Genomic DNA, 15455 nt, shown 5'->3' with positions numbered 1-15455 from the left:
GGCTTAAACTATTTACTTATTTTGTTTACTGTAGAACTTTTGAGTTTCGTTTTGATTTCTTAGCCATTCTGTTTTCTAACTGCTTTTCTTCAAATTGTCTTTTTTTTTTCTTCTATGTAATCTTTTTTCTTTCCTTCTTAGGGCCCGGTATTCCTCCTTTGCCCTTCTTGTGCATCTAGCTGATTTGTCTTTAGATATGTTCTATTTTTGTTATCTATTGCTTCTTGGCACTCCTCGTCAAACCATTCGTTTTGTTTAACTGGTTTGGTTTTCCCCCATGTTTCCAATGCCTTCTCAGTTATTATGTTTCTACATTGTGTCCCCAATTCCTGCACATTTTCCCCGCTTTTAGGCTCTCTATTTCCCCATCCACTTGTCTCCTATACTCTCTCGCAACGGTTTCAATGCACAGATTATCAACATTAATTCTGTCTTGGAAAAAGGTTTATGCATACGTTTAAAAGAAACGACTAGATACAGAGATCTTTGGAGATGGACCATACACTACATCACGATGACCACTACTTTCCCTCCAGGGGGTCAACATTGAATAGAGAGATTCTGGTCAATAAAGCCTATTTCGCCATGGGCAAGATATTTAAATCGCGAGATTTGCGCCGAAAAACAATCTACAAAACAATAATCAGGCCCATAGTAAACAAGTGTGAAACATGGTTCATAATCATAACACAGAAATTTGAATTAGATCTAGTAAAGAAATATGCGAAACATATCTTCTTCTTCTTCTTAACATGCCATACACCAAAGTGCGTAGGCGACTATCTCATTACTAGAATTCTGTTCTTGGCGGCGTGACACAGCTCGCCTGTATTGTGTATTCCTGTCCATTCTTTAATATTCCTTAACCAGGATAATTGTTTGCGGCCGGCTCCTCTCCTACCTTCGATCTTCCCTTGTAGGATTAACTGTGGTATTTTATATTTTGCTCCTCTCAATATGTGCCCAAGGTAACCAATCTTGCGTTTTTTAATTAATTTAAAGAGTTCTCTTTCCACGCCGGCTCTCTTAAGGACGTCATCGTTTCGAACTCTATCCACCCAAGGTATGCGCATCATTCTTCTTAATGACCACATTTCAAATGCTTCAAGTTTGTTGATAGATGTTTTTTTCAAAGTCCACGTTTCCATGCCATAAAGCAAGATGGACCATATGTAGCACTTGACCATTCTGTAGCGTATTTCGAAATTTAGGTTTTGATTACATAGGAGCGGTCTGAATTTCACAAAGGCTTGTCTTGCCATTTGTATTCGGGTTTTTATCTCTTGTTGTGGATCCGATTGGTCATTGATTGTGGTGCCAAGGTATTTAAAAGTTTTCACGCGTTTTATGCGATCGTCACCTATGCATATTATCGGGTTTTCTGGAGGGTTTCTGCTAATGACCATATATTTCGTTTTCAAAATGTTGATTTTGAGGCCATATTTTTTACCTATGCACCCTATCAAGTAATAACTGCTGATCTTCCAATTTATCAGTTATAATCACTGTGTCGTCCGCATAGCGTAGGTTGCTAATTGGTATGCCGTTCACCTTAATGCCTAATTCCGTGTCTTCTAATGCTTCCGCAGATATATTTTCAACATATAAATTAAAAAGCATCGGAGAGAGTATGCAGCCTTGGCGGACAGCTTTCCGGATTTCAAATTCATCCGTATATTGGTCTTGATCAATCCTCACCTTTGCCATTTGGTTCCAGTATAGATTCTGAATAATTCTGATCTCCTTCTGGTCAATGTTGGCCCTATGTAGTAGTTCCATCATGATATCATGTTTAACATTGTCAAATGCCTTCTCGTAGTCGATGAAGGTGAGGTAGACATCTTTTCGTTGATCTAAACAGTTTTGTATTAAAGTGTTCAAACATAAAATTGCCTCTCTTGTTCCTAGTCCTCCCTTAAAACCGAATTGTGTTGACCCGCTAAGTTCGTCTAGTATCTTGTACATTCTTGAGTGTAATATCCTAAGGAAGAGTTTCAGCAGGTGACTCATTAAACTGATAGAAAAACATATAGCGAAACATATAGAAAACCAATACTAAGTCGAATATACTAGACTGCATCGATTACGGTGTGTAGGGCATGTGGTCCAGATGCATGAGAAAAGAATACCCAGAACATTACTAAACTCACAAAAGCAAGGAGAAAAACCTGTTCCAAGGCCAAAAAGATGGGAAGAGAAAGTAGATGACAATACCAAAAACTGACTAAAACAAGTTCATGGAAAAGAACAGCAGTGGATAGATTTCGTTGGAGAAGCTTACTGGAGGAGGCCAAGGGCCGACGTGGGTTGTTGTGACGTTGGATGGATGGATGGAATTAAGTCTAGACATCCTGATACAAGTTCCTGAGAAGGTAGGAGCTTACTAACGTGAAACCCAAGTACAAAACAGTTTGGAGCAGAAAACTTGAAGATTTCTTGAGGACTGTAGCTCCATTGATAATAATGATGAAATTTAGGCCTTCCATTATGAAACAAACCGCAACAATCTTAAGCATCATTGAAGGCGATGGTTCGTTATCGGTTTAGTAGATTAGTTCATGTTTTTAAAACATTAAATTAGACACTAGTATTAAGATAAAATTTATTTCGTTGATTAAGCTCGGTATTTTTTTTTCAAAACTAATGTCTATTGTTTTTTATATCAATTATTTGATATACTAGATAAAATACCTATTATTGTTTTATAGTGAATTCAAGTTCACTTTGTTATTAATCAATATTGAGTGATAAGCAATAATGTTTATTTTGGATATCAACCACACAATCACAAGGTCAGCTATGTATTCTGTTGCTTTTCAAGTGAAGACTAAAAAAACAAGCTGCGAGAAAAGTAGTTTTAAAATATTATTTTGAAAGTGCGTATTTCAAATCAGACGTAACTGTATACGAGGCCTAGCAATAAGTTTCTAGAGTGAATTTTTTATTACTCGAGCTTTAGAATGTGTTTACATTCTTTTTCAAGAGCCACAAGATTTAAACAATTTCAAAATTATTTTCTTAGTTTACAGAAGCACAAAAAAAATGTTACGAGGATATGTAAAAAACAAAAAAGACAGCAACCAATGTGATGTTCTTATACTTATGGTGCAATGAATGAATGATAAAGAAATAAATTTTACTTAAATTCTGAATTTCTAATCGTTTATTTAAACTATGATCACTTTTGCTTATAAAAGGTCCTTTTGAATTTACTACCCACATTGCACAAAATATTAATGTTGTCAAAATCCATGATATGGTCTTTATCAATCACATACCACACGGCGCTGCCAAAGCACAAGAAGGTTTTTTGATTCTGCAATCAGTTTTGTGAAAAATAATGCGGTTAGACAAATTCCTCCTAGGTTCACCAAATAAGCCTCACACTAACTACAATTAGTGCTGTACACTACATTAATTTTCTCTAAATTATCTATAGGATATTTGGTTTTAGAAAACAGATGTAATGGTTTTGATGTTTTTTGTATCTATTTTTCCATTGGCAATAACCTTTAAGGTTTTTATTATTTTAGGTGTTAATTATAGTATCTAGAGCAGTGTATGATAATAGATGTTTTGATAGAACAGTGTTCTGAGATCTCACAAAAGATGGTGTCAGATTATTCAAATTAACCATATTGGAAAAGCGCATCCTGTGTAGCATATGTGGATGCACATGGGTTTTCTGAACCATCTGGTTTTGAACACATTGTTTGTAGTTTTAACAATTCTCATGTCAAGAAATGGTAAAACATCCCCCAACTCTTCCTCAACTGTGAATTGTATATGAAGAGTGTCCAAGCTAAGTGATCTATGTTCCTATGCCAATGTCCCCCTATGAGATCTACGTGCTAACTTCACTCTAGTGATTGCAAACGAAGCCCAAAGATGGAGCCGCCTGTAAGTCCGAGATCATGTGCTGTGCTAATTGATCTAAGTGCCATTTGCAGGTTGACGTATTGTCGTTAGAATCGATTGATGAATTTGTGTTTTAAAGTAAATACAATGGATTCTAGTGCGTTTGATGATAAAAAGAAAACAATATCGTCAAGAAAAAAACAGAGTGAAGCTAGATTGAGTGGAAAACCCTACATTACAAAAAAATGTAAGCTGCAAAAACTTGGAAAGGCCGTTCCAAAAAATGAGGTTAGTACGAGATTTTTAACAGATATTTCGCTTGAAATTTGTGAATAGCTACCTAAAACTTTTTTTATTGCTACTTTGGCTTTGTTGATATGATATATTACCATGAGATTTTTCTATTTTAGATCACGTGCAAATGTAAATTCAGCTGTAGAGACGTGGTTGATATGAAAATTAAGCTTTTCGACTTGTATCATGGCCTTGAACTCAACGAGCAAGGCAGCTATCTCATGGGATTATTGCAAGTTTTACCAATCCAACGTCGCCGCAATGGTAGTTCTGGTGATTCATCAGAAAGTAGACGACAGTGTACCGTAGCTTTTTTTGTTCCAAATGGGGAAGGTAATGTGAAAAGAGTTTGTAAAAAAACGTTTTTGGAAATATTTGCTATAAGTCCGCAAAAGATTACTACGCTTGTTAGGCGTAAAAAGGAGGGACACACAACCTTTAAGGATAAACGAGGAGGTGTTAGAAAATTTAAGTATACTCTTCATGACAGACAGATGGTAAATAATCACATCAATAGCTTCCCGAGGGACGAGAGCCACTACAGTCGCTCAAAAAGTGAAAAGGAATATCTCAGTCCAGACCTCAATGTTAATAAGCTATACAACTCTTTTAAAATAAAACATCCTGACAGCACCACAACATACAAATTCTATAGGAAAGTTTTTATGAAGGATTTTCCGAATCTTTCTTTTAGAAAACCTAGAGTTGACCCCTGTAGGACTTGTGATTTACTTTTTTTAAGAGGCAAGGACAAAGACCTTAGTATATCCAGAAAAGCTAAAAATGAGTTGGAATTACATCATAGAAAAACAGATAAAGCTCTTAATGTTTTTCAAGAAGATAGTACGAGCAGTACTCTTCCAGGTAGCGATACCTGTACCATTACCATGGATCTACAAAAAGTATTTTCGCTTCCCAAATTGACGCATAGTAGTATGTATTACAGCCGCCAATTGTCATGCTACAATTTTCGAATACACATGCAAGATACTGCAGATGGGATAATGTGCATCTGGCATGAAGGACAATCGGGTCGTGGTGGGAACCAAATGGCATCATGTCTTTTACAAGCCTTGAATACAGGAGAGCTTTCAACTTATAAGGGAAAACTATGTATATGGAGCGACAACTGTGCAGGTCAACTGAAAAACCGAATGTTTATCTTCTTATACATTTTCTTAGTAGCTAATGGACATTTTGATACCATTGATCATAAGTTTTTAGTTTCCGGTCATAGCTTTTCATCTTCAGATAGAGATTTTGCTCTTATAGAGAAACGAGCAAAATGTTCCAAGCTTCAAACAGTAAACGATTTAAAAACTGTAATTGCTGCTGCTAGACCTTCCAGACCTTACAGACTTTTAGATATGGGAGAATGTACTTTCTTTGATTTCGATAAAATATCATCAGAATGTATAGATACATCTAAACTTGGTATTACTCAAGCATCGTGGTTACGTGTGACGAAAGAAGAGCCGGGAACAGTGTGGTACAAGAAAAATTTTAGTGACTTAATTGGATGGGAGAAGTGTCGTGTATTGAAAAAAGGTGTGACTGTCCAAAAGTTAAAGTCGACAGAGCTCTTGGGTTTTTCTGTTGTTCAGCAAATAAACGAAAGTAAGAAAAAAGACCTTCGCGCCATGCTAGAATTCATTAACCACGAAAATAGAGCATTTTTTACCTCTATTTTAGATATTTAGTCAAATATTATTCCTGTGGACTTAGATCATTTCCATTTTTTCTTCATTTATTGAGTATTACTAAGTTTGTTTAGTATATTAACACCGATAATTTGTTATACATTATTTAGGTACTTGTTAATGAAGCGGAATTTCCATAAACAATTATATATTTGTTTTATTTTTTTGGTTAATAAAGTTTTTTTTGATTTCTGGCAATTGTTAATTTTGGTACTTAGATCACTTAGCTCGGCCACTCTTCATATGTTGATTATGGCTGTCGAGTTTCATAAATTTTATCTCTGGGAAGACCAAAACCAAATCATCCACATACCCACATAAAGGAATGACAAAAGTGCAATTGTTAACCCATGACATATCTACTCAGAATGGGTGAAAGACTAGACCCCATAGGACTACCAAAACTTTGTTTATAGAACACACCATTAGAAATAAAAATATTTGAATCAAACACAAAGTTGATGAGTGTTTTGAAATGCAATAAGTCAATAGTGGTATGTTGTAAAATCTCATTCCAATGCTTTTCCACACTGTTTATGATTAAGTATAAAGGCAAATAGGTGAAAAGAGATGTTACATCCAAACTAACACATAGTCAGGTGGTAATTGAAAATTATTGATGAAAGAACTGAAGTCAAATGAATCTTTGATGCATATGTTGTTATTGAAATTATAAGCAATTCATTCATTACACCATAAGAACATCACATCGGTTGCTTTCTTTTTGTTTTTTCTATATCCTTGTTACATTCTTTTCTGCTTTTCTAAACTAAGAAAATAATTTTCGGATTGTTTAAATTGAACATCGTTGATTGTTCTCTCAGCTATGTTTGATGCCAAAAAATTCAAACAGCTGCAATAACAGTTTCTTTGTAATTTAAGGGAGACAAAATGGCTCGCGTCGAAAAAATGTTGAAAGAAAAAATTTAGCAAAGAATTATTTTTTTTAAGTTTTTTGCTAAAACTCGTAAAGTCTATCAAGAACTATTAAAAACCAGATCGCAGGCATTGAGTACCCGTCCTATTCACCAGATTTAGCACTGTGCGACTGCTACCTGCTCTCAAAAATCGTCGTAATGACCTGCAGCGTTGCTTCACATAGTGGACGATACGCGTGGAGCAATGTAGAGATGTGAAAGAAGAGTATATTGAAGAGTAAAAATGAGAAAAATAATAAATTGTTAAATAAAGATGTTAACTGCGTCCTGGCCTCTTACGCTTTGCAGAGAACTTCGGCCATCGAAAGTGAATGATCCTCTGCTTTGAATCCATTTTGGTATCGATGGTCGTTGTTGGATGTAGCTAGTTTTAATAAAGTCTTGGTATAATTAGATTAAACTAAAATCACCAATTTGTTGTGCAGCAAAAATCAGGCAGATATCTAGTGGACTGGAATAGGGGCAGAGCCCCAGCAGTAGGGGTCCCAGAGTGTAGACGACTCTATGTGGGAGCCGTGAGGGACTCACTGGTCTGACCTGAAAATCACTCATATTTATTTACGATATTTTAGACTCATGAGTAGCGATATTTGGGATTTCCAAGTCAATTGACCAATGAGAAGGATTTTGGGACGGGGCGCTACGCATCAGCGTGCGAACTAGTCCACGATTAAAGCACGCGATGACAATATCAAAATTCTAAGTAAATAATCGCCAGACTTTGTATTACTTACATCGGAATTAAAAAAAACAGGTAATAATACTAAAAAAATACTTCGCTATGCAAGTGACTTCATCCTCACAGGAGAAAACGCAGACGACTATATATATATATATATATATATATATATATATATATATATATATATATATATATATATATATATATTATATGTCTACTATAACTAATCTGTTATGTAATATGATTTCCATGAATTCGATATGAACATCCCATTAAAAGGTCCAATTAATCGTAATATCTAAGAGGCCTATGCAAACTGATAGTGGTAATAGATAACAACATACCACACATTGAATTTAATTACCTTTAGAAGTTATAGTATCAGTATCTAAAGAAAATAAGTGATAAACGCACCAAAAATAGGCGGATATCTGAGTGATATCGTATGGATAAACAAAATGATAAGAACAAACGGTAAGATCGGACTTTTTAAAACATACATTACATATTCATCCCGCTAAACACAAAATCCAGACTCTAAAACAGAAACGACAATAAGAATACGGAAAGAACTCAATCAAAATATTACAAATTGTCAATGGAGTAACATTTATAGAAAACAAAGCTAACAACGAGGAAGGGGCTAGGATATTAGATATCCTACAGTGAAATATAGGATACGGTAAGGTGGGTTAGAACTTGCAAGTGATGTTGGAGAGATTTTGTTGACAGAATGATAAAAACGCGATGGACAAGATGATTTAAGACTCAGAAACTTTCTCTTAATTTAACTCTATATTATTATTTCAATAATACAATGATGTGTGCTTTGGTTTGTTGTTCTAATGTATGTGAAATTCAATTCAATAGAATTTATTTTATTATGACTAACTGCAATCGTTTAGTATTGTTAAGTCATGTAATAGTTGCCATAAAATCCGTTGTTTATACATGATACTAAAACAATAAACAAATTTTATGTCCCTTTATCACTTATTTGTTAAAATGTTCAATAACATTAACATACCATAGTCATTTCCATTAAATACGTCAATTAAATTGGGTTTTATCAATTATTTTCAACAATATAATCAGTTCAATTAATTTACGCATCAAACTATTATAAGAGTAGTATAAGAGATAGTAATTTTTTTTCTTTGGAATGGCGCCACGTAGTAGATATGTTTTAATTTCAACGTATTACCTTACAAAAATATCGGTAAAGTTAGCATAAAAAAGCAGAAAACAATTATAGCCCAGGGAAATAAGCATTTTTTCATGACACTCGTCCGGCCAGGCAAACGACAGTTGTTTTGAGTAGTATGGACCTCTGTTACAAAAACCTATTTGTTTCCTGCAGCCGATTTTTTGGACTTAATTAGTTATTAACAAATCAAAGTCAAAAAACGGAAATTTTTTGCTTTTTTCGTCTATCAGCAAAAAGTGAAGCATTTTAAACAAATTTTACAAGAGAAGAAACTTTTAGGTCATATAAAAACCTTTAAAATGGCGTTTTCTAAATGTTTCTATCCTTATTTGTTGCTTCGGCAGTTGCAAAATAGGTCAAAAATTTCGGATTTTTATTTAATAACTTTTTTGTAAATAAACTTATAACATTTATATTTCATGGAAGGCTGTGTCTTGTAGTGCCTAAAATATGGTTACAATTTCAAAGTGATCGGTCAAATAGTTTAAAAGTTATTTTATTTGTTTATCCCAAATTAATTTTTTTGCAACAATATGTCAGAAAATTATAAAGAGACTTTTTAAATATAAAAAAATAATATTTTTACAGGCAATGGTTAAAAAGATATTCAATATTTAAATATTGCAAAATTATAATGCAATATTTAAAATTAATTTTCTAAATTTTTTTTTTAATGTTGATAATAGAACAAGTCTTCTTCTTCCAGAAACTACAATTACAATTACTAAAGCTATATAATTTTCTGACTTATATTGTTGCAAAAAAAATTAATTTGGAATAAACAAACAAAATAACTTTTAAACTATTAGACCGATCACTTTGAAATTGTAACCATATTTTAGGCACTACAAGACACAGCCTTCCATGAAATATAAATGTTATAAGTTTATTTTCAAAAAAGTTATTAACATTTATAAAAATCCGAAATTTTTGACCTATTTTGCAACTTCCGAAGCAACAAATAAGGATAGAAACATTTAGAAAACGCCATTTTAAAGGTTTTTATATGACCTAAAAGTTTCTTCTCTTGTAAAATTTGTTTAAAATGCTTCACTTTTTGATGATAGACGAAAAAAGCAAAAATTTTCCGTTTTTGACTTTAATTTGTTAATAACTAATTAAGTCCAAAAAATCGGCTGCAGGAAACATATAGGTTTTGCCTGGCCGGACGAGTGTCAAAAACAGGGTACTTTTTTTGCTTATTTCCCTGGCCTATTATTGTTGCAATCATTTCCGAGAAACAATGATTATGCTAACTTTACTTTAAACCTAGCAGCGTAACATAACTATAATATATCTCGGCAAGAAAAAGGGGTACAGGCCTGATCTCGGCGGCATATTTTATTGCTATTAAATTGCTGTTGGTTTCCAAGAAACAATGGCTATGTTAGCTTTACCGTTAGTTAAATCTCGGCAATGAAAAGGGTTACAGGGCCCATCTTGGCGTCATATTTTATTCCTAATTAATTGCTATTGATTAGTACATTGAGCAATCCCAAAAACTAGACCATCATCTCTCTAACGTAAATCTTATCCCTGGAAAAATCGAGATGTCGGCCAAAAACGTTGAAACCAGAAACGTGAACCGCTATGAATTAATTGCTAATTTATTACTGAAGTTTTATGCCAATAAACACTTTATTTCTGTAACCGTTTCCCAAAAACAATTGAATAATGTTCAACTTCATCGTTCCCAAATTGTTCCCATCATCTTTCAATGCAAATCTTATCTCTGACTGATACAGTTTATAAAAAATAATGTATCATTGACTCTCGCTTTTAGCTTGGAAAGCTTTTTGCTATATTCTTTGCATATACCAGATGATTTGATTGAGGGGGCTCAATTAATCCCCTTGTCTTATTCCACTGCCTATTTTTATAGGTTTTGTAAGTTGTCCATCTATTTTGACTTCCATTTTGCTGTTTTGGTAGATGTTTTCGATAGTTTTTATAATATTTAGGGGAACTTCTCTATTATACAGAAGATGGATTACATCTTTGAGTCTTACGCTGTCAAACGCTTTCTTAAGGTCAATCATACAGAAATGCTGGTCTATTATGCTCTAGTGATTTCTCATTAATATGCTTTATAACGAATATTGCATCTGTACACGATTTTCCACCACGAAAACCCTGTTGTTTATCTGCTAAACTTTATTCTCCTTCAAACTCCTCTGATTTATTAGCACTTGTAAAATTTTAGTTGTAAGTTTTAGGGTAGTATTTAACAAGTTATACCTCTGTAGTTTTCTGGCTGTTTTTTTATTGGTTGCAGCATTAAATTGTTTCTTGATGTAAAACTTGGGTAATACATTCTAACCAATTCCTCGCGGTTCGTTTTTTGGCAGATATCTCGGTTTTCCGGGGCGTGTTTTGAACTGGGAAATGATAGAGTAGCCTTTGGAGATTGGTTATACCAATCAACAGAAATTAATTAGCAATAAAATATGTTACCAAGATGAACCCTGTACCCCTTTTCCTTGCCGAGATATAGCCATGGCTATGCTAGCTTTATTGTAAAGTTAGTATACCCACTGTTTCTCGAAAACGGCTACAGCAATAATTTTTTTCTTTCTGTAATAAGTTATGAATAAATTATAGTTTTGGTCTGAATTCGGCATTATAAAATGGATATGCTAACCTTACAGACATATATATATTCTTTCCATCTCGCAAGTTTGTCTTCTCTACCTGTAGTTATTTCGTTATTATTTCTTAATATTGTTTCTTGTAGCTTTCTGTCTACCTGTGATCTTAGTAGTAGCTTACAAAAGGATTATTAATATTACAGAGGAACCTGAGTATCCTTACTAATTTAATTTCGGTGATTATCCGTAAAAATCTAAACTGAATAACGCGAAATCTGGTCTATTCCGGAAAATTTGTTAACGACCATGCGGTTTATTTCACACAGGCCCACTGTATTATATTTTATTTAAGACATCAGCTGTCGAGAATATTACTGACGTAATTTTATTCTTGCAAGTCATTCTAGAGATTAGACATTCACGAGTCTTATTAGAACATTGCCATGAATCCAAACTCGTGTAGTCCTTGTTTTTTTTTAATCTCAACCTTATTGGTTATAAAGGAAATAATCGAGGTCTACTATCTTTTAATAAAGACATGGCAGGTTTACTTCTCTTCGAATCAACAAAGATATTAATTATGTACATTTTTGTAAATTGATATATTTGGCATATTATCTATATACAGAATATATATTTACAAAATTACTAATTCGCATTGAAATTTTATTTTATTACGAAATATTACGAAAAATATTTCGTAATTCTCTTGAAAATTATGTAAACTAGGTGTCTGCTTGCGATTTTATTATTCTTGTGTTGCAGTATCTAGTTGTTAAGTTTCAAAAAAGTCACTCACAATCAAAGCAACTTTACATAGGTCTTGGATTTTCAAAAAAAAAAAAATTATATATGAAATTATAGTACTTTAAAAGTATTTACACCAAATTTGAAGTTAATTAGAATACTATTATTGGAGTTATAATATAAATTTGAATACCAAGCGCGTATTGACCGCGCGGTCATGTTATAACCTTGAAACGCGTTTTTCTCCAAACTTTTAATTCATCTTTATATTATTGTTTCGTGATTGAACGAAAGAATTTTCAATTGGTCGACTCGTTCTTGGTTTATACGAAAAAAATGTTTTTAAAACGATGAGAATCTGAAAAATGCTAAAAAATATGAGACAAAATTCATTCAAACATTTCAAAACTTTAAATTTAATTTTTTTCTCCATTCCTTCGTTCAATTACGAGCTAAGGGCATAAACTATAAGAGAATCCTATTCGGAATTTTTGAATTCAGATGAACCTGCACCGAAGTATTCTGCCTATCGCAAAAAAAGACTGGACGAGGAAAGCTGCTTTCAATATTTTTAGCTGAATTTTTTTTTAAATTTTATTCAAATGCTAAACTTTTGTGTGATTTTAAATAAAATATATTTTAGCCTGCTCAGCGAGGAAAGTATCTCATGTATGGATGTCTTAACTATGAATATGATGTCCTAAATGACAAGACGGCTACTCAGTGGTTTAAATATTTCGCAATAGATACCCATTTAGAGGATATTCAGGGTTTCATGGAAGCATATCCTTACCAAATAGGATTCCATATATCCAGTTGGTGTTTAGAGTGATTCTTATTGAGTATTTTTTGTTTTAATAAAACTTGTTATCTCTAAAAGTTATCTACATCAAATTATATGCAAAGTACTTCATTGTCGGGTGGTGCTAGTTGTGTTATTTAATTTTTTCATTGAAAATATCCTGAGTAACGATTTGAATTCATTTGATTTAATTTTATACTTTTCCAGCCATTTTTATTTTCATCGTTCTCCTTTTCTTTATTCGTATAAGAGGTCGAGTTATATTCCGGGTTAGAAGGTCGGCATGTTGTAGTTTCTGTGGTTTTGTTACCTGCTAGAAGTGCTTATTTTCCGTACCAGAATGTGATCTTACCTTAAATTACAAGAAATTGACTCTTGATCTACTATGATCTTATGATCGTCCAAATATTATTTTTTACTTCTTTTTGCTGTTTTTATTAGATACTATGAATGCACACTTTTTGGTGATTTTTTACATAATTATTTTTTCTTGTTTGTGTATATTAGTAGACTTATTCTATATTAATCCTGTATTCGTTTTATAGTAAAGCTTGTAGTCGTCATATTATGTACACAATCCTATTGCGGCGATATTAAAGCGGTATCATAAATGGTTAGTCGTAAATACAAAATTACTTTTCTAAGTACTACAAATTTTGTTGTATTTAAAAGTAGATTATCTTCAAATATTTTGAGAATATTATGTCATGATTTCAATTTATCAATTACATTTAACACGTAGTTTAGAACTTTGCTGAATTAGCCACGACTCTGATTTAACGACAAAAACAAAAATTAACAAAAATTCAAATTTACTGTCACGGACTGTTTACTGGCAGTACTACGAATTAAAAAATTGTTAATATCTTATATAATTCAATTTTTGAATATCGTTCATGAATAAAGAAAAACGTAAATAACAGAAACATTGGCAACCATGACGTAAACATTATTGCATCAGTTATCTTTCATCGCGAGAATCAGTCATGTGTGATAGGTACGTCGAAATACTTCGTAATTGTGTTTTTTTTTATTATTACCAGTATTGTGTCGATAACAGGGTTGCCGATTGGGTAAGAGTTGTCATTTTCCTGGCCATATAGAAATTTTATTAGTTAGCTGTATGTTTCATCAGCTTATCGACTGTTTCTGACATCCGTTCTATTTTTCTCGGACAACCTAGTTTAATTGATTTTCTTCTCTAACGAATTATTTTTCACAATTATTTGACCAAAGTTGCCGTCTGATGACAAGCAGTCCATATAAGATTTTTCAAAAAATTGCAAAAACTACCAACACCTATATTGACAAAGCGGTGTTTTTTTAGGAGACGCTTCGTGTCAGTTCCGATTGCAGTCTCAAATGGCCTACGCGCCAGAAGAAATTCTACTTGACTCCCTGACTATCTAAACGGGAATCTCTTCCTCATTTTTTCTTGTCTTTTAAGAGGTGTCTTAAGCTTCGACCCCTCTCTCCCAATGTGCAGAACTCACTTTTTAGATGCTTCTGCCTGAGGCATATCCCAAACAAACACTTATGATTCTACTAGCGGCCTTTTTCAATGTAAATAAATAATTGTTGGGTTTTGTTTATTCTGCTGGAAAAGACTAAAGTGTTTCTCATCGAAGAATTGTAAGTCTCAAACACAGAGTGGAAAAAATACTACACTATTATCATTTATTAAAAGAAAATTATTATTTCCTATATAAAGAGCAAAGGGAACTACATGGTTAGACAGAATATCTGTAATTTATAACTTTCACTTGTTAAGGAACCTCTTCGTAAAGCAACAAGGTTCGTTTGCGCTGTAACAGATATTCCTCTCCAAACCATTACAGATCCTCCATTGAATACAGTCATAGATCATATGTTGCACTGTGCATAGCATTTTTTGGCCGTAGAATAACTCCTACTTGTCTAACTGAGCTATATAAGCAATATCTCGATTGATCTGTGAACAATACGTGTTCCCATTCATCAACATTCCAGTTAAGGTGCTCTTTAGCAAATTGCAATCTACTTCTACAATAATCGTTTGAAGCTGGTGCTCTTACATGCAAATCTTCTTCAGCGAGAAGCCTTTGTATATTTTCCCCACTAATTTGAATATTACGAACAGCTACCATTTGTATTTGTAAATGTTCCAATAAATAGGAAATTCCTGACGAATGTCAACAAGAACCTTCAAAACAAAATAGTGTCTTCTACATTCTAACTTAAAAAGTACAGTAGTGTCTAGCACTATGTTTACTCCTATACAAATACCAAGCACAATGTGTGTACCATGTCGTGAAATATCCAGTGTAGTATTGAAGCCATTAAAGCTACATCCAAACCAAGAATTTACGACGTTTGGCGATTAAGTTCCGAGGTCGTTGGTACAACATCTTTATTTAGTATTTTGTTCATAATTTTTCATTTTTCTACTTCAATATATTTTCTTGCACCCATACACCGCTCCGTACAAGCCTTAAACTGTGCGAAGCAGTGCTCCGGATCATCTTCCAACAGGCTGTTAGCATTTGTAGCATTAACTAGCATTTGATTTTTAGGAACAGGATAGTCTGCAATGTGCTAAATCTGGTGAATAGAGCGGGTGCTCCATGACTATGATCTGATTTTTTTACCAAATAGTCCTT

The 15455-nt window shown here is 33.3% G+C and overlaps 1 protein-coding gene across 3 annotated transcripts in view; it reads left to right on the top strand.

Moving 5' to 3' along the window:
* Hipk (Homeodomain interacting protein kinase) overlaps positions 1–15455 on the top strand; it is a 202960-nt gene that overhangs the window by 21274 nt on the left and 166231 nt on the right. The gene's annotated exons all lie outside the window — the stretch shown is intronic.

Source organism: Diabrotica undecimpunctata, chromosome 3 (assembly GCF_040954645.1).
Source record: "Diabrotica undecimpunctata isolate CICGRU chromosome 3, icDiaUnde3, whole genome shotgun sequence".
Classification (NCBI taxonomy): Eukaryota; Metazoa; Arthropoda; class Insecta; order Coleoptera; family Chrysomelidae; genus Diabrotica; species Diabrotica undecimpunctata.
The sequence above is the reverse complement of the archived record's forward strand: the minus strand, read 5'-3'. Positions and strand labels throughout refer to the sequence as shown.